Source organism: Prunus persica, chromosome G2, assembly GCF_000346465.2.
Source record: "Prunus persica cultivar Lovell chromosome G2, Prunus_persica_NCBIv2, whole genome shotgun sequence".
NCBI lineage: Eukaryota > Viridiplantae > Streptophyta > Magnoliopsida > Rosales > Rosaceae > Prunus > Prunus persica.
In genome coordinates this window covers 6892937-6913480 of record NC_034010.1, presented here as the reverse complement: position 1 = coordinate 6913480, position 20544 = coordinate 6892937, and the positions used below count along the sequence as shown (strand labels likewise).

At 37.1% G+C, this 20544-nt stretch overlaps 1 pseudogene; it reads left to right on the top strand.

The window, feature by feature from the left end:
- LOC18786457 lies at positions 4809 to 12710 on the top strand (annotated as a pseudogene).

The following is a 20544-nucleotide window of genomic DNA, read 5'->3' as shown; positions in this document are numbered from 1 at the left end:
AATTTTGTGCTTCAGGCACATGTCATTCAGGGACTTGCTTCATGCAATTTCAATCCTTTCAAGGATTTTGTTTAAAGGAATTAAACTTTATGACACATTATATAGCTTTAACCCAGCTATTTATACATCTTTAGGGAATCGCTTCTGGCGATATGCTCCGTGCATTTAATAACCCTTAAAGATAATATGTTGGTCTCCGTAATTGTGTAATAAGGGGGGCACAATTGAATCTGTAAATATGGAGAAAACCCAACATTCCTTGTTTCTGCCAGAAACAGTGTGTCATACAAAGTAGGTATATTCCCTTTTATTCCGAACACCCAAGTATAACTTTCAGTATTAACAAATTTTGGGGTTCGTACTGTGGGTTTGTTCTTTCACGTTCATTCTCATCTATAATGGAATTACCTCGTTCCATTTTGGCCAATGATATTGTCGACATTTAATAATTGAACGTGGTTCCAATCAACACAGCCCATTGATGATTTGAGTAGCTACTCCAAAACTAAAAATTGTCATTCATCAATTCATGATCCCACCATTCTCATTTGCATGCGCATGCATCAATTATAAGCATTTCTTTGCTTTTGGGTACCCAAGCCACTTCAGAGGGCTTTTATTATGTGAGAATGTGGATTATAACCTCCAACGGAGCGTTATTTTATAGTAGGGCGTGGATAATCTCCATTTAGGGAGTTGGAACATTTAGAACCCATATATCTGTCATGCTGCAGACATGCCACAGATTAATACATACATGTCAATTAATTTATGGGACTTTAACCCATATAATTTGCTACGCATTAGGCGTGCATAATATCAATATTGACATGTCAAAGGATTGTCCTTTCGGGACTTCAATCCGCATCATTTGCTACGCAACAGGCGTGCATCATATTGATTACTGCTATACCCATATTTTGTTCTTATGGGACTTTAATCTGTGTAGTGTATTATCAATGTATCCACAGATTAATACATACATGTCAATTAATTTATGGGACTTTAACCCATATTATGGGACTTTGACCCTTATAATTTGCTACGCATTAGGCGTGCATAATATCAATATTGACATGTCAAAGGATTGTCCTTTCGGGACTTCAATCCACATCATTTGCTACGCAACAGGCGTGCATCATATTGATCACTGCTATACCCATATTCTGTTCTTATGGGACTTTAATCTGTGCAGTGTATTATCAATGTATCCAACTTGCAATCTGTAAAATTTGCATTAATAATTCATGGATACATACAAGCCATTCTTTTGGAACTGACTTATCTTCCCATTTGGTTACCTTTCAAGATAAAATATCAAATAGGTATATAAGCATAAAATAACACAAGTATTGCTTACATCCTTAGGTGGGAGAAACTTTTCTCAAGTATCATTCAAGCTCGTATCGGCCCAGTAAATATAAAGTATCGCTTGATGATCTTGTTATATCCTGCAAGAGCAAAAATCACAATTCTTTTCTCTGTCAAAAACAAATAACTCTCAGAGTTAGGATCACTTCATGGATTCTTTCTTCAGATGTTCATTCTAAAGAAATAAAATCTCTTATGAACAGAGAGTTACAAAAAGAGAAAAAATGCAAAAATTGTGATATTGATTGCAAGGTAAGGTAAGCAATTAGGGAAGGAAGCTGGTGGGAGCAAGCAATTAGGGAAGGAAGCTGGTGGGAGCAGACAACATGCTCAGCAATCAAGGAAGGAAGCTGGTGGGAGCAAACGACAAGCTCTCATTTCTTCTAATTTAGAAGAACTTCCGGAGATTAGAGCATAAGGTTGCCTTCACAGTTCCCTGATGTGGTCGAAACGTGATCAGGGATAGTCTCGCTTCCTGAATGGATGATCAGAGATAGTCTTGCTTCTTAGGCATATTGAGTGCTCACTGATAAGAAAAACAAGTAGATATCGCATCACTAGGTATGGAGAAAACTGGATGTCTTCTGCAAAGAAAATTTTGTTAGTAACACATTTATACACAAATACAATGAATAGGTAGAACCGGTGAATTTCAAATTAACCATAGGAAAATTGCGAGATTCTCGGGATACTCTTTGAAAAAGTAGCTCCGTGAAATCCGTAAAGCAAGATCGGCTTTGAAAATAATACTTGAAAACGCCGAAAGTGCCGACAGGCATTATCAGAGGCCACGTGAAGTTTTGGACTCTGGGAAAGAAAAAGATAATATGGGGATCTGAGATAATTTTGGGATCCTGGAAACTGTAGCCATATTTCCTCCTATAGATATGGCCTTTGCAAAACTTGATTGGAGCAACTGCGTTTCATCTTGCTCCTTTCCTGTTATAATAATTGCGCACATTCTTAAAATTTGCACCTGTGGTTTTTTACGTCTTTTCAAAATGACGGTTTGGAACCTTGTGCCTTATAGGTTCAAATAACCACATCGACTTTCCCAAATTTCATATTTCAACGTATGGGAGCCCGAAACTTTTGGCCTTGGCACAAACTCAGAATTTATTTGCCCTTTTCAAATGGACATGAAATGTGAATTGAGTAAAAGCCATGATAATATCGCAATATAGTAGTGAAGAGCATTAACTACTATATACCCACAACTTCAAGTTCAGGATCTCTCATATATTTGGATCCATGGGCTTCCGGCCCAGATATAACAAAATATGTGGGGAGCCTCAATTCATTATTTGAGGTTTATATTGATATTATCCATTTCGCGGTATATTCTTAACAACCGGAATTCACAAAATATATTTCTTCCTTGAGGTGTCGATTATAACAAAATCGAACTTTAAATTCATCATCTTCTTATGCCAAAGAAATATGTGGCATACCACAATTTGCAATAATACCTCAAGGGTTGTCCATTTAATTGTTGGAACTTCAGGTTCTAAACACTGTTAAATTTTGAACTTCAGGCCAAACCCACATATTCTCATGATATGAACATTTTTACAATTTTCTGTACATATTTCGGGACTTCAAGCTCTTACATAATTGTCCATATTTTGAAGAACTTCTGGCATCTCATTTAATTGTTCATCCATGAGTTTAAGGAACTGCAGGTTCCCTTTTGTATATAGTGACGGTCTACCCAAAATGGTTCATATTTATGCATACGTCACTATTCATGTGAATAGTACTATTCATCAAGTCATGAATACGTATCTATTCATCTGCCAGTACAGTTATCATCAATGTGTACGGTACCATGAAACTGCAGGTTCCCTTTTGTATATAGTGACGGTTTACCCAAAATGGTTCATATTTATGCATACGTCACTATTCATGTGAATAGTACTATTCATCAAGTCATGAATACGTATCTATTCATCTGCCAGTACAGTTATCATCAATGTGTACGGCACTATGAACCAATACGGTACTGTTACATCATTAAGGAACTCTAGGTCCTTATTTACATGTCAGGGATCAAGGACCCTTAATTTCGATCACATGTTTACAAATACAGTACCGGAGAGACTGCCAGCTCTCATATTAATATCATCATCAAGGATCTTCAAGTCCTGATGTAATTGTATGATGAGGATCAAGGAACTTCTGGTCCTGATCTGCATACTGTAAAAACTCATCATACAGCACAATTAATCCATAAAATAAATTACTGGTAAATAAATTACTGGTATGGACGATAAACCCGCACCATACATTTAAATAAAAGTAAAGGCGTGGACGATAAACCCGCACCACCCTTTAAATAAATATAAATGTGCAGTAAATTAAATTCATAAATTAAATTGCTTGCTGTATGGACGTTAATCCCGCACCATACCTTAAATAAATTAAATAGCTTGCTGTATGGACGTTAATCCCGCACCATACCTTAAATAAAATTAAATGTGCGGTAAAGTAAACGTGCTTGTATGGGCACTAATTCTGCTCCATACATTTAAATAAAAGCAAAGGCGTGGACGATAAACCTGCACCACCCTTTAAATAAATATTGCCGTATGGGTAATAAACCTACATCATACCATAAATAATACTTTAAGTAAAAGTCAATTTGCGATAAAGTAAACGTGCTTGTATGGGCACTAATTCTGCTCCATACATTTAAATAAATGCAAAGGCGTGGGAGATAAACCCGCACCACCCTTTTAAATAAATACTGTTGTATGGGTAATAAACCTACACCATACAGTAAATAAAATAAATGTGGGAATAAAAACCACCACTGAACAAGATAAGGAAAGTGTTAGTATTAGTAACGGTCTCCCACTGATAATATGTTTAGTATTACCAAGGGTCCATTTTTGTTAATGGTTAGTAATAGAAAAGCAGATAAATATAGTATATTATATTACCATCAACTTTTCATATATATAATATATATATATATATATTATACTGATATATTAGTGGAAAGCTAGATGCGTTGGCTTTTCTTCTTTACATCAACATAATGGTTAGTAGTATAAATAATAGTGCAGCACAAAAATTATACTTGAGAGCTTCTCGTGCTGATAACGTGTTATAAAATGACCTGGAATATGTGCGAATATTGAGCTGCACGTAAAGTAGATGAGACACAGTATTTAACGAGGTTCGGCTATGCCTACGTCCCCGGAGAGCAGCAGTAGTAACTTTTTCACTATGTAAAATAATAGGGCTACAACTTTAGTGTTTTCAATATGTGTGGCTCACTGAATTTTCTCTCTGCTCACTCACCCTCTTTCTTCCTTCTCTTCCTCTTCTCTGCCTGACTCTCTTTCTTTTCTCTTTCCTCTTTTCTTTTTCCTCTTCTCTCTTTCCTCTTCTCTTTCCTCTTCTCTCTTCTCTCTTTCCTCTTCTTTGTTTTCTTTCCGTTTCTCCCTTTTTCTTCTTTGTCTTCTTATTTTCCTCTTCTTTGCAGGTTGCCTATTTATAGGCAGATAAATGGCACCCGTGATTCATCTTCACTATTCACTATTCACCCGTGAATAAACTCATGCACCAAAGTCTACAAACAAATAGTAAGTGGGCTCCACTACTTTATATTTTACAACAGTTTCAGTATTCTTTCAATTTTTTATTTTCAGACCTAAAAACAAAATCTTTGGATAGAAAGATCATCATTTGAAAGAAAGCGCATCAAAGAAAAAAGAAAAAGAAATAATAATATCACCGTTTGACCCATATCTTAAAGCAATGTAGGCCCATATCTGCTATTTAGCAATACTGGCCATGTTCACTCCCTTAAAGCAATTTATTCAGCAAAGAAAAGGTAAAGAAAAGGTAAAGAAAGGTAGTGCCTCTCTCACCTATAGATGCTTCACCAAATTAAAGACCGCATCAGTATGAAAAAGAAAATCTAGCCTTTGATGACTTGAAGTTGAAACGAAAGCTCCCCCACATGGAAGGTGGTAGGAAACTGCCTCGTCAAGCCCTCATAAATCTAACCAGAGCGCCACTGCCATACCCAATTTTTACTGTATCGTTTTATTAAGAAAGAAAATCAATACAAAATCAGATAAGATTCTCTCTGCTTCTTCTTCAATTCTTCGATGTTCTTCAAATCCTTATTCAGGTGTATAGGGAGTTGGGCTACTCAACCTCAACTTCCTTCAGATCTGCCCCCTATGACCACTCAACCAGTCTCTTCTTCTTCTTCTTCTTCTTCTTCTTTCACTCATGATTCATCATGGACATATGATGTGTTTTTGAGTTTTAGAGGTGAGGATACACGCACCAATTTTACAGATCATTTGCACGAGGCTTTAGTCCGTAAGGGCATCTACACCTTCATTGATCGAGAGCTTGTAAGAGGAGAAGAAATATCGCCAGCCCTTGTCAAAGCAATTGAAGAATCAAGAATTTCTCTCATTGTATTCTCTGAAAAGTATGCATCTTCGAGGTGGTGCTTGGATGAACTTGTCAAGATCCTTCAATGTAAACAATCAAAGCAACAAGTAGTTTTGCCCATTTTTTACAAGGTGGATCCGACGGATGTGCGAAACCAAAAAAGTAAATTTGGTGACGCATTTGAAGAACTTATTAAAAGGAAATTCAAGAATGACAAGGAAAAAGTGCTCATATGGAGGGAAGCTCTTACAGAAGCAGCAAATTTGTCCGGACATACTTTCAAGGATGGAGAGTACGTATATTTCTATCTTTATCATTTTCATATTTAATTTTTTCTCTCTTCTTTCTCATTACCATTTGTCACACATTTAATTGTTACTCATTATTAATTTGTAGGGAGAAGATCTATATTTTAATTTTTTTTTTTATAAATAATTTCGATGTCATATTTTAAGGCAAAACTTATATATTTTAATAATTTTTTTTATAAAAAATTTCCATGTCACATTTAATTGTTACGCACTAATAATATATAATTTAAAAAAAAATAGAAAAAGTAAAATGACATCAAGTCTTGTGTGCTGCCACACGTGGGTGGGTACAGGATTGCCACAGCTGCTGCAGAATTATTGGAAATAGAGAATATTGTATGAGTCACCACATGATTAGCTAAAGTAACATTTCCAGAAATATTACAAAATTTATCAATTTTCAGAATATTAAAAAATGTTTTGATGAAGATGCCCTCCACTTTTCTCAATAGAGTAATGTAATTATGTAATTCATAATATTGGAAATTGAATAAATACAAAATTACGAGTACTTTTGCATTGGAATTTCCTTTTAATTTTTCCAGCTAAAATTATAGACACAATTGCAATTGATCATTGGAACTTGATCTAGCGAGGATATGTTTGCACCGTGTTATACGATTTTGTTAATCCAACTCTTAGGCCAATGGTGACGAAAATCTATCGAATTCGTTTGGGAGTTATTCTGTCACTTATTTGGTACACCTTCTACGTACTTCTTTATATAATCATTTTAAATAATTTTAAGTGATTATTGAGAGAAACACTTCCCATGTACTTCTCCATAAAAGTGATTATTGACCTATCCAGAATCACTCCCAAACGAGTCATCATAAAACTTTATCATTTGAAGTAGAACAAGGTAAGCCAAAGTCAACTTAGCTAGCTAACAAATAATTTCTCTGTAAGAAATCATTTTGCATATCGACTTTGAAAACCGATAATATCTACTTTTTAATGTTTGCTTTAGATTGCTTTGTAGGATCTTATGTTGCTTGCTAAGTATTATATGATAATTTCGTCTTGACAAAAAAACGTGAAACCGAATAGCGGCAAGTTGAGCAACCATTACGCAGTGAGAAGTATTCTGTTATAAAAATATACAACTGTAGTGAGAAGATTTATTTTCTTGGGTACTTTTGTATTTTTGATAGCTGTAAGTAGAAAGTTCAAAATCCATATATTAATCTCTTCAAAAGGCATACAAGTATAAATGATACATAACATAGGTTTGTGGTTAAACAACTATTACATCTTTTTTTCTTTTTTGGTCAGAACAACTATTACGTACTTGAGTATGTTGTGTTCTTTTGCGTGGTTGGATTTGTTTAAATCTAATTTGGTTCAACTGGCAGATATGAAACTACATTTATCAACAACATCGTTGATGGAATCTTAAGCCAAGTACTGAGCCGCACATATTGGAATGTGGCCAAGCACCCAGTTGGAATTCATTCTCGTGTCCAAGATGTGAAAAAGCTTTTAGATGTTGGTGGGAATGGTCGTCGCATGGTTGGGATATGGGGAACATCTGGAATAGGCAAGACAACAATTGCAAAAGCTATATGGAATGCCATTGCACATAAATTTGAAGGAAGATGTTTCTTGGAAAATGTTAGGGAAAATTCAATGCTTAATCAAGCTACAGGATACAGGAGACTCTTCTTCATAAAATTCTTGGCGGGGAATGGAAAATTCATAGTGTTGATGAAGGAATTTGTGTCATAAAAGAACGGTTGAGCCATAAAAAAATTCTCTTAATTCTTGATGATGTGAATCAATTGAAGCAATTAGACAATTTGGCTGGTGTTGGTTGGTTTGGTGAGGGAAGTAGAGTCATTACAACTACACAAGATAGCGGATGTCATGGAATTGATTTGATATACGAGGTCCAAAAGTTAAATGGCAACCAAGATCTTGAGCTTTTTAGTTTCAGTGCCTTCGGAACCAACAAACCTCCAAAGGATTATTTGGAACTCGCACAGCGTGGACTAGAGTATGCTCAAGGCATTCCACTAGCTCTAACACTTTTAGGTTCTCATCTTCGTAATAAAGACAAAGATCGTTGGCAAGATATATTAGATAGTTATGAAGGAGAACCATATACAGGTATTCAAAAAATACTTCAAAAAAGTTATGATGCCTTGGAAAATTCCGTGCAACAAGTTTTTCTAGACATTGCATGTTTTTTCAAAGGTGAAGCTAAGGACTATGTGCTACAAATAGTAAGCAATTCTAAGAACAAGGTCTCCCGAGATTGTATTGAAGTACTCATTGAGAAGGCAATGATAACTATTGACAATGGTAGGATTCAGATGCATGACTTACTAGAAAAACTGGGCAAAGATATAGTTCACGAAGAATGCCCCAATGATCCCGGCAAGCGTAGTAGATTGTGGTTTTACGAGGATGTTGAACAAGTTCTAACGGAAAGTACAGTAAGTATCACATATGTTATTATATTCAATTTGAGAATAAAGAATACCTTATGTAACCTATATAATTTTCTTAACAAAATGTGCTTGCATTTTGGTTTGTAAAATGACTTCATTTTTTAATGTTAATGCTTTTCTATCTTAGGGAACAAGAAATATTCAAGGCATCATGGTGAATCTTCCAAACCCAGCTAAGATAACCTTGAATCCAGAATGCTTCCGTAATATGGTAAATCTTGAAATTTTCATAAACTGTAATGCATCTCTATGTGGGCACATTAACTATCTGCCCAACACGTTAAGATTGATTCATTGGGATAGATGTCAGTTACAATCTTTGCCACCCAATTTTCAAGGAAATCGTCTTGTTGAGTTCAATATGCCTAACGGATGTCAGTTACAATCTTTGCCACCCAATTTTCAAGGAAATCATCTTGTTGAGTTCAATATGCCTTGTAGTCATATCAGACAATTGGATGGATTTAACTTTAAGGTATGCATTTGTAATTATTTTCATCCATTATATATAATTTTAAATAGAGTTGTTAATTTCAGAAGGAAAAAAAATGAAAAATAGTTTTCTAAGCTTTTGTCTTTTGAAGCGTGTGATTAATTATTTCCTGTTTTTGTGTTCTTGTCTCACAGCATTTGTCAAAGTTGACAACTATGAATTTGATGGGTTGTCAATTCTTAGAAAAAATCCCTGACTTATCTGGAATCCCAAACATAAAGTACTTGGATCTAACAAATTGCACACGTTTGGTTGAGGTCCATGGTTCTGTTGGATTCCTTGATAAACTTGTTGAATTGGATCTTTCTGGATGCGTTAAGCTTATGAGGTTTGGAACAACACTTAGATTGAAATCCTTAGAAGAACTTTGTCTAGTTGGATGTGAAACGCTTGAGAGTTTCCCAGAAATAGAAGTCGAGATGGAATCACTATGGTGTTTGGACATATCAGGAAGTGGCGTAAGAGAATTGCCTCCATCAATTGCATATCTTACTGGGCTTCGATTATTGGATCTTCGTGGATGCTTCAATCTTACAAGGTTTGCAACACTTAGACTGAAATCTCTTGAAAACCTTGATCTTAGAAATTGCAAAAGCCTTGAGAGTTTCCCGGAAATAGAAGTCGAGATTGAATCATTACGGTTTTTGAGAATATCAGAAAGTGGCATAAGAGGATTGCCTCCATCAATTGCATATCTTACTGGGCTTCGATTATTGGATCTTCGTGGATGCTTCAATCTTACAAGGTTTGCAACACTTAGACTGAAATCTCTTGAAGAACTTGATCTTAGTAATTGCAAAAGCCTTGAGAGTTTCCCGGAAATAGAAGTCGAGATGGAATCACTACGGGTTTTGAGACTATCAGGAAGTGGCATAAGAGGATTGCCTCCATCAATTGCATATCTTACTGGGCTTCGATTATTGAATCTTAGTGGATTCTTCAATCTTACAAGGTTTGCAACACTTAGACTGAAATCTCTTGAAAACCTTGATCTTAGTAATTGCAAAAGCCTTGAGAGTTTCCCGGAAATAGAAGTCGAGATGGAATCACTACGGGTTTTGAGACTATCAGGAAGTGGCATAAGAGGATTGCCTCCATCAATTGCATATCTTACTGGGCTTCGATTATTGGATCTTCGTGGATGCTTCAATCTTACAAGGTTTGCAACACTTAGACTGAAATCTCTTGAAAACCTTGATCTTAGTAATTGCAAAAGCCTTGAGAGTTTCCCGGAAATAGAAGTCGAGATGGAATCACTACGGGTTTTGAGACTATCAGGAAGTGGCATAAGAGGATTGCCTCCATCAATTGCATATCTTACTGGGCTTCGATTATTGGATCTTCGTGGATGCTTCAATCTTACAAGGTTTGCAACACTTAGACTGAAATCTCTTGAAAACCTTGATCTTAGTAATTGCAAAAGCCTTGAGAGTTTCCCGGAAATAGAAGTCGAGATGGAATCACTATGGGGTTTGAACATATCAGGAAGTGGCGTAAGAGAATTGCCTCCATCAATTGCATATCTTACTGGGCTTCGATTATTGGATCTTCGTGGATGCTTCAATCTTACAAGGTTTGCAACACTTAGAATGAAATCTCTTAAAAACCTTGATCTTAGTGATTGCAAAAGCCTTGAGAGTTTCCCGGAAATAGAAGTCGAGATGGAATCACTACGGTTTTTGAGACTATCAGGAAGTGGCATAAGAGGATTGCCTCCATCAATTGCATATCTTACTGGGCTTCGATTATTGGATCTTCGTGGATGCTTCAATCTTACAAGGTTTGCAACACTTAGACTGAAATCTCTTGAAGAACTTGATCTTAGTAATTGCAAAAGCCTTGAGAGTTTCCCGGAAATAGAAGTCGAGATGGAATCACTACGGGTTTTGAGACTATCAGGAAGTGGCATAAGAGGATTGCCTCCATCAATTGCATATCTTACTGGGCTTCGATTATTGGATCTTCGTGGATGCTTCAATCTTACAAGGTTTGCAACACTTAGATTGAAATCTCTTGAAGAACTTGATCTTAGTGATTGCAAAAGCCTTGAGAATTTCCCGGAAATAGAAGTCGAGATGGAATCACTATGGTTTTTGAGTATATCAGGAAGTGGCGTAAGAGAATTGCCTTCATCAATTGCATATTTTACTGGTCTTGAAATATTACAAGCTGATTATTGTGAGAACTTCACAGTTACGGGGAACTCCGAATTGCTTCCCAACCTGTATGAATTTAGTCTCATGGGATGCAATCTATCAAAAATTAGTTTCCTCCGGCTCCTTTGCTGGTCCACAGTAACAGAACTTTTTCTGTCGCAAAGCAATTTTGTCAATCTTCCAATATCCTTTAGCAAATTTGTCAACTTGCGGAATCTTTATTTGATTAATTGCCAGAGTCTTCTGGAAATTCCAGAACAAGTGCTTCCACGAAGAATAGAATTCGTAGAGCTGGATAACTGCACATCATTGGAAAAAATTCCAAAACTGGCTTGGGTATTGCTGGATAACTGCACATCATTGGAGAAAATTCCAGAACTCCCGCGGAAGGATGACCATATGTATCTGAGTTTGACCAATTGCGTTAGACTATGCGGCTACGACATCACAGAACATATTTTTCTGAATCAGGTTTCTGTTTCTTCCCCGCATTCTCTTTTCGAAATTATTCTTCCAGGCGATGAAGTTCCAAAGTGGTTCAGCTGTTGTAAAGATGCAACAACAGTTAGACAATATTTGAGTTGCAGATACGATGCTGGATGTGAAGTTAGTTTTGAAATTCCTCCAAATTTAAAATGGGAGACGTTAAGATTGGTTCTATGTGCTGGTAATATTGGTTCTGCCAAGATTCTTCTCAATGGAAAACTCGTCAATGTGGCACATTTTGAATTAGACGCAGTTCATCTGTATGACGAATGTGTTGAATTATTGGAAAGTCATGTGTACCTCACGTCTATTCCATTATTGGAAACTCGTCAATCAAATAGGCACGCGAGGTACGTGTTTGAAGAACCACCGACGAAGCAGGTTAATACGTGTCAAGTTATATTTGACTTGCGTGGCAAAGTGCCCGCACCCGTTAAAATTCCCTGCGGGGTCCACCTATTAGGCCACCGTGTTGCTGATGTCAGTGAGACTGATGTTGTTGATCATGGGCCAACGCAGTTGTTACCTGATGCGATGGCAGTGGATGATGATATTTATGACGATCAACACCAAGACTGCGGGCAAGAGGCCTCGCCTATCAGATTACATGGCACGTCGTCGACATTGGTGATCATGAAGCTGAATGGCTGAATGAGGAGGCACATTGATCACATTGATCTTAATGCGGAGCCAAAGTATGTAAATCCATTTTAAGTTTCGGAGATTCCATTTTAAGTTGCATGAGGCAATACCTTTCTTCTCAATTGATGCATCCAGCATTTATCCGCGAATGAACAAAGCTGGATTTATCTAATGCTTTCATTCCACACATATATTTTGTCTATGATTCTTCTATCCCATTCATTGGAATTGATGTATGTTGGGGACAAAATGTAACAGATTTATCTATTTCATAATTTCCAATCAAGGTTTATTGAAAATCAGACATTAATTGTAAATAGGCATCCAAATATGTCCAACATATTTCTGTTGAAAGATTATGTCTCATTTTGAAAGATTATGTCTCATTATACTAGTGATCTTGCTGGTATTGGCAAGGTACAAGAATACTACTAATGTTGCTGGTATTGGCAAGGTACAAGAATCCTAGCATGTCTAAATCATGTGAAGTTGTTGCAACTCAACTGCAGGAATTTTGATAATCCTGCACAAGGCACGAAATGGGATTTGGAACAATTGAAACTGCAAGATGAAAAGTTTGATGGGTAGCGATAGTATCATCCATATTTTGTAGTTTTCGAACTCTTGTCTAGATTGCAAATGGATTATGGTTCTTTGAAACTAGGAAAAAGACGCCAGAAATTACAACTTTATTCTTTGTTCACGAAAGCGCATTATTATTGTCATTGCATGACCGAATAGCTACTACAGATGTCGAATGTTCAATTTTATCCACCAAAAATTACAAAGGGCTTCTCATAGGAAAAAAGATAACTAGAACTTACAATGTGGACTAAGGCCACTTCGTATACCTGGAAATCAAGCACCATTCAACAAAAACGAAGCTCACTACTCCGAGGCAGAATTTTACATCGAATGCACAGGTGCTGGAAGCAACCCATCTAAGGATTTTGGGACGTATCTCCCTTCATGGACTGAAATTCGTGATCTAAGCAACGAGGAGCTCATCACCATTATTGATTGAGAAAGAAAGAGACACTTGGAAGTCAACAATTATGCCTACGATCATCCCCAATGCTCGAAGATGATGCTGCCAGATGGGCGCACTGTGTACCTCTTATGACGTGGTTGGGGGCTTAACCGTATCCTACGGGAGAGCCCCGAGTTTGGAGGAGAAGCTATGCAAGCAGGCAACCGTAGGAGTCCAGATGACAAGGCACCCCTGCCTTTTGCTTTCCAAGAGCTAATGACAGAACCCAAGCACATGCAAGATGGATCGACGACAGTAGCTGAGCAGTTGGAAACAATCAATTTAAGTGATGACCAACTAGCGGTTATGGATGATGCCTCGCTTTGATTCCTCGTTCTCAAAGGTTCTCTAGACCTGAACTAGCAATAACCAAAGGAAAGAGGCAGGTAGCTCGGGTTTTGCACGCACAGAGGAGAAAATCAGAAACGGAAAGAAGAAAGAAAGAAAAGGAAATAAAAAATTAATAAAATAAAATGGATTTGATGGAAGCGTACCTGGGGAATATGCAAGACTGCTGGAAGATAATCATGGCAGCACACACGCGAGAAACGAAAAGGTCACGTCAACAACATGGGTTTGACTTTTTCTTTTTGGGACGGGTTTGATTATTTGACCCATCTCAATATTTGCTCATAGCCCCAATAATCAATGGGGCTAATGTTGAGGGCCAAAAATCCAAGGGGCTAAGCCCATATTAATTCTTGGCCCAACACAAATAATTGAACGCAAAGAAAGCTCAATCGGGACAAAAGAGAATTTGTAGGACACAACAATACAAGCTACGGGCCACGTATCATGCCAAGCAAGCATGTACAAAAGAGCCGAGAGCATACCAACTTTACAAAACCACGCTCGCATATCCATTCGGTGTTACTTGGCTCGATTATAGCCTATCGCGGCATAATAATAAAACTCAAGCACAAGCGTAAATGTCATGCAAGAAGAACCATTATTCTAACACCAAGCTATGCCACAAGCTTAAGTGGGCCCAAGCCAGAAAATTACCTGGGGCTTGCTGAGAAAGTTGTGGTGTGGATGGGTACAAGCATTCACTAGGCCCATTTAAGGGATCAAGGAATGAGAATTTTGGGCTACTTGGGAGCACCAAAACTTGAACCCATTTCTTGGCCCCAAAAACATGGGCTAGCATGAGAGAGTGAACATGACCCAATGCCTTAGGAAGAATACAGTAGTTTGCTTAGAAAACCTAATGTTAATTAGAATGCCCAAATATTTTGTTAAAAACGCAACAGGCAAACTGCTTCCAGCAGCTTGACGAAAACAAGCTGACCAGTTGCTGAAGAGTAGAATATCACCGACCCATGGCCTTGGGAAAAGCCCAGTCCAGCACTCTATAAAATATCTAGCAAACACGTTCAGCCTTTGCCCAAAGGAGTTAACGGAAGCCAACACAAAAACCAGAGGAAATCCATGCGAGCAAGAGGTTTACCTGTTGGGTAAACAGCATGTCCATTCTCACCTTTTTCTCTGTTAGCTCCCATAGGAAAAATCGAGAAGAAAGTTAATGGCGCTTCACCCCTATGGAGAAAGACCAGCCATGCCAAAACCTTGGAACCACAAAGAACTCCTTACCTATGCACCTTGGACAGGAGAATTTCACCGAAGAAGATAAAGTGGAAAGAAGTAACGAAAAAGGAAGGAAAAGGTTAGATGAAATTAGGGTTCTTTGTGGCTATAAAAGAAGGCTTCTGCTACCCAGAAAACCAACCCATTCAAGGCCCGACCAAGCTTTGGCAAGCAACTGAAAATTTACTCAAGCCACCCAATCTTCTTCTTTGTTTGTTTTCTTCTTCCCTTAAGGAAGAAATCGTTCTAATCTTCCTCTGCCCACTTCAAACCCTTGTTCTCTGTAAGAAATTCATGCTTCCCTCTCTCTCAAATTGCTAAACTTGTGAAAGCTCAGCTCCCATGCCACAAGCTTCTCAAGCTAAGCCACTAATCGATTTATCGTGTTTATTTGGCTATTGGTGCAAAAAACCTGAGTGTGTTTTTCTAAAAGTTTCATCAGACTTTTCAAAAACTCTTTTGGGAGCTTGGTTTCGAACTCAGACACTTGGGGAATTTTGTTTCTTTTTCTTCTTACGACAGCCCAAGCCCATTCTTCAGGCTGTTGGAACAAAAAGGCCCATACACACCTCAGGTAGGATATCCACTTCTCTCTTAGCTGAAATTTCAAAGGCATATGTTTTCAAAAGAAGAACAGACACACTTCAGCTTGAACAAGTAAGATACAAATCTACACACAAGTACAAATTGTGCTTTTTTATTTATTTTTATTTTTATGAATAGATAATCGAAAATAAAAATGAGAGAAGAAAAGTTCAAACTGATGAAATACTCTTAAAATATAGGATTTATGGTTGTTTGCTTAAGAAAAATTGTTGTGCCCAACCCTCTCATGTTTTTATAACTACACCAATACCACGCTGATTCCAATCAAAGAAAATTTGTACGTAAAATTATCTTTTAATCCCAATTCTTGATAAACGAATTTTTAAAATTATGATTTGCACTGAGCTAATATGCCCCTGTGCGGGGCTCCCTTTGGGGGCCCACATGCATATGGGTCACATCTGGACGATTTCCCAGCACAATTTTCTTTACATGTGAGGAAGTGTGTTTGATGTGCACAAGCTTTATGTGTCGTTTAGGCAGGCTAAAGAGTTTGGTTCATTACTACAAAAACTGAAATAGACGACGGGGGAAAACCGTCGTCTTTTTGCATTGAAAACCGTTGTTATATCAACCGACATCTTTTGAATGACAAACTACGACGATGCACAGTCGTCTATTAAATGTAAAAACGACGCTTTTACTACAAACCGTTGTCTATTAACTGTAAAGGCAACGGTTTTTTGAAAAGAACTGCCGTCTGTTATTTCTAAAGAAGTATAGGTTCAACGAGATCTACAAGACAAAGAGCACGAAGGGCCGAGAATTTCAAAAGAAAGGAGGCTAGGGTTTGGAGCTTCACAATTATCTGGAGCTTTAGGATAGAGATTGAAAAGATGCGAACTAGAGGGGTTCACAAAGGGCCGCAAATTCACTTAAGCGAAATTTTCATTAGCTCGTCTTGGAAAGACGACCGTGACTTCTTTCAACCGTCGTGCTATTAAAATCAACTAATTTGAAAGACGAATGTGACTTCTTTCAACCGTCATGCTATTAAAATCAACTAAGGGTTTCGGACTCCATAACCACCGTTATTATAACACCAATCATGGTTTGTAATGGTTTTTTAAACCACAATGGTTTTTTCATTTTGCGTCATTTAACGGTTTTATATTATTGTGGTAGTGGTTCTACATGAGGTCATTGAAATAACGAAATTGGGAAAGTAAATGAAACTGTCCTTATATGCATCTTAAAGAATTATTCCCTGACCTCATTACCAAATTTAAGAAGCATGGAAAATTCCTTCCAATCAAAATCTAAAAAATTATAAATTTCCCAGTGATATTTGAATACGCCTATTCCTCCAAAAACTGAGTTTGAGGGATACCTTGACAGATTCATCATTTGAATATGCCTCTGCATGAAGAAAAGAACTGAGAGGACAGCATGTACCTGAAGAAATACGGATGGAAGCTTTGTCTCACCAATTATACGCAAATATGAAAGTTTAATTCTCTAACGTGCCGAAACATGGAAAGCAAGGAAATGGTTTAAGACAGAATGCAGAAGCAAGTAATGCCCAAAATGTTGTAAACATACTACTAGCATATAATCCTCAAATGTTGTAAACATACTAATAGCAGTACTATAAAAATGTGAATGCAGCACTATATCTTCTCTGCTCAATTTATCAGGGACTGTTGAACTCAATGGCAAAAAGAATGAAAACCCTTAGCAATCCCCCAAAATGTTTTTCATCACAAAAAACGAACATAGAGTAATGCTTCAATTCCCAATCAGGTAAACTAAATCTCAAGGAAAAATCCACCTCTGAGGTCTCAAACGTTATACGCATCAAATGGTTTCAGAGTAACTTACATAATTTTATAACTAACTAGAACACGTGGCACCTGTAAGTTATATTTCAAATTCTTTGACGTGAAAACTCATCCTCCTAACACGATGCATCCATGATTTTCCCATCAATTGTTGATGGTCTAAGTTAATGGATGAGACTATTTGAGGAGTCTAAGGGCCTATCTAGTAACGTTTTCGGAGAATGTTTTCTAAGAATATTTTCAGAGAATGAAAACAGGAAAACAAATTTGCATTTTCAGGAAATGAAAATGAGTCTGGTAGATTAATTAGAAAATAAAAACAATGAAAACATGTCTAGTAGTACAATTGTTTTTCAGGTGTATTTTTGCTAATTTTAGTTCTTTTTCTTTTTAATTTTGATATTTTTAGAGGCTAAAATTATTATAAACAATGAAAAATATTACAATGAAAATATGTCTGTTAGTACAAATTGAGAATAATATAATGTTAGTTCTTTTTCAAGGGTATTTTTGCTCATTTCTGTTTTGAAAAAATATTTTTAAAAATGTATAATTTAACAAATAAAAAATTATATTATTTTTTAAAAGATAAAACTATCTTTTATCTCCTTTCCTTTTTCATTTTTCTTTTCTCCTTTTTCTCCCTTTCTTTCTTTCTTCCTCTTTTCTTCTTCTTTCCTTCCCCGTTCCTTTTTCTTTCCTTCTTCCTCTTCTCTACTTTCTCTTTTCTTCTTCCTTCCCTCTTTTTCACTTTCACTCCTCCTTCCTTCCATGACATGAATCCCATCAACCCACCTCTCTGGTTCCACTTATTAATGGTTGTGATGGTTAGATTGGGTGGTGATGGTGGTTGAGCTGGGTATGTGGTGGCTGGTTTCTCTCATCTCTCCCTCTGCAACTCTCTCTCTCTCTCTCTCTCTCTCTCTGCCCTTTCTGATTCTTTCTCTTCTTCTTCTTCCTCTTTTTTTTTTCTTTTCTTCTTTCTCTCTGTCTTTTTTTCTTGGTTTGCAAATTTGTGTGACTATTTTTTTCTTGATATTTTGGGGCTGATTATGGTTGGAAGAGGAGATTTGATTGTTTTGGATATGATTGGATTGTTTGCTCATTTGACGGAGAAGAGTTGGCTTTGATTTGGATAGACTAAAAACAAAAACGCCGAAAACGAAAACGACTTTCTAGCGTTATCAACATTTATTCGTACTTTTATTTTCATTCTCAGAAAACAATTTCAGCTTGTTTCTCAAAATAACCCATCGAACACGTTTTCACGTGAAAACAGAAAACAAAAACAGAAAATGACGCTTGAAAATGATACCGAACGGGCCCTAAATATTTAAGGGAGACATTGACCAAAAGTTTAACAGTAACCTTTGAAATCACACAAAATTTAAGGGGGCATGCTATAACATTTCTCACTACAAGAAAACTGCCTTTAGTGACGGTTAAAAAGTGTCAAGAATCTATTTAATTGACGGCTAAAAAAGCATCAAGAATACCAGTGTCAGGAAAAGGGTACCCACATACTTGACGCTTTTTGTCCGTCAAGAAAACGCTTTCCCTGACAGATAATAACCGTCACACGATAGAAAAAATCGTTTGCTTATGGTCAGCCTTGACACTTTTTAAGTGTCAGCTTACCTATTTGTTGACATTTAAGAGCTCTTTTCTTGACGGATTTTAACTGTCACGTAACAACAGACTAATATTATTATAAATATATTAAAAAAAAGCCTCTTCCCGAAAAGACTGGAAATTGTACATTCACTGTAATAATATAAAATGAATGTTACAACATTCAATACTACTACATTTTACAGATTGCGCAACGAATAATTTTTTGTCGCGCAAAGATGAATCTGGTTGTGCAAACAAATGCATGACAAAAACCTTGTCGCGCACAGGCCGTCGCGCAAAGGTCATAAAGAAAGGCTTTGCACGGCAAATACTGTTTATTGGTCGAGCGAAAATAGCGATGGGGAAACATTTGCCGCACATAACGTATGTCTAGCCAACCCTTGCGCGACAATAAATGTTTCGTCGCGCCAATCCTTGCACTACGGAAGGGATCGTCGCGCAAAAATTTGGGGACGAGAGAATCCTTCGTGTATGAAATGTCTGCGTGGCAAAAATTTCGTAATCGCACGGAACGTTGCGCAACTACAAAAGTTTCATTACGCGTTTTGTGGGACGAGAGACATCTTTGTGTCGCAAACATTTGGAAGACGAATGCGCGACGAAGATTCCATTCGTCGCGCAAAAATATATTCTCATATTGCAATCAGGGCGATGACAACTTTTCATCATGCAAAATGATATATATTATTTAATTATAATGTTTTGTTTTTTTTATTTATGCATATTTTTTTAATAAAATCAAATTGCAATAAAAAAATGTAGGAAACCAAATTTCAGGAGAAAAATATATAAATATATAGAATACAAGAAAAATGTTTCAAATATAATGAAAAAAGTAAACAATAATCAAAATAATGCTCCAAAATCTATGTCGTCGTTTTGCAAATGCGGCTCCGAAGTCTGGACATGGTCGACAGGGGCAGAGGTCTGGTGGGTATGCTCGGGCTGGATAGAGTCGAAGGTGGACGAGGGGCCAACATTCGGAGCTGGAATGCCGTACCAAACGATCGATGCGAGTTGGGTCTTCAGCTCGGCCACCTCTGCTATCAAAGCAGTCACTTGGTTTGACTGCAACGATGAAGAGCCTATAGGTTCCCGCCGCCTGGCATTCCCCATCCCGCGACAATATGTCCCTGGCCTCCTCCCGAGAGTTTGATCCAAGGTCTCGGTCAGGATCTGAAACCCCGCATCCTGTGGAGGATCCACGGACTCGAGTGGAGTGTCAGGAGGAAGCTAAGAGGCGGACTCATGAAGAACGAATTGGCTCCTCTCTAGCATCGTCGCCTATTTGACATAATATAAAATATTTATTACAACATTCATATAGTAATTATGAAACTTGAATGCATAAGATAATAATTAAAATATAATAATACTTACATGAAGGGACTCCACCAACTCATTGCTAGCTCGAACATAAACGTCGCCAAAGACGTCAATTTCCGGGAATTTGGACCCCTCTTGAATTGAACAAGAGAAGAAAAGTGTTAGTATGAAAAAAAATATATATATTAATGACATTAAAAATTTAATATAAACAACTTTATTACCTGCCGCCGCACCTCCATCCTATA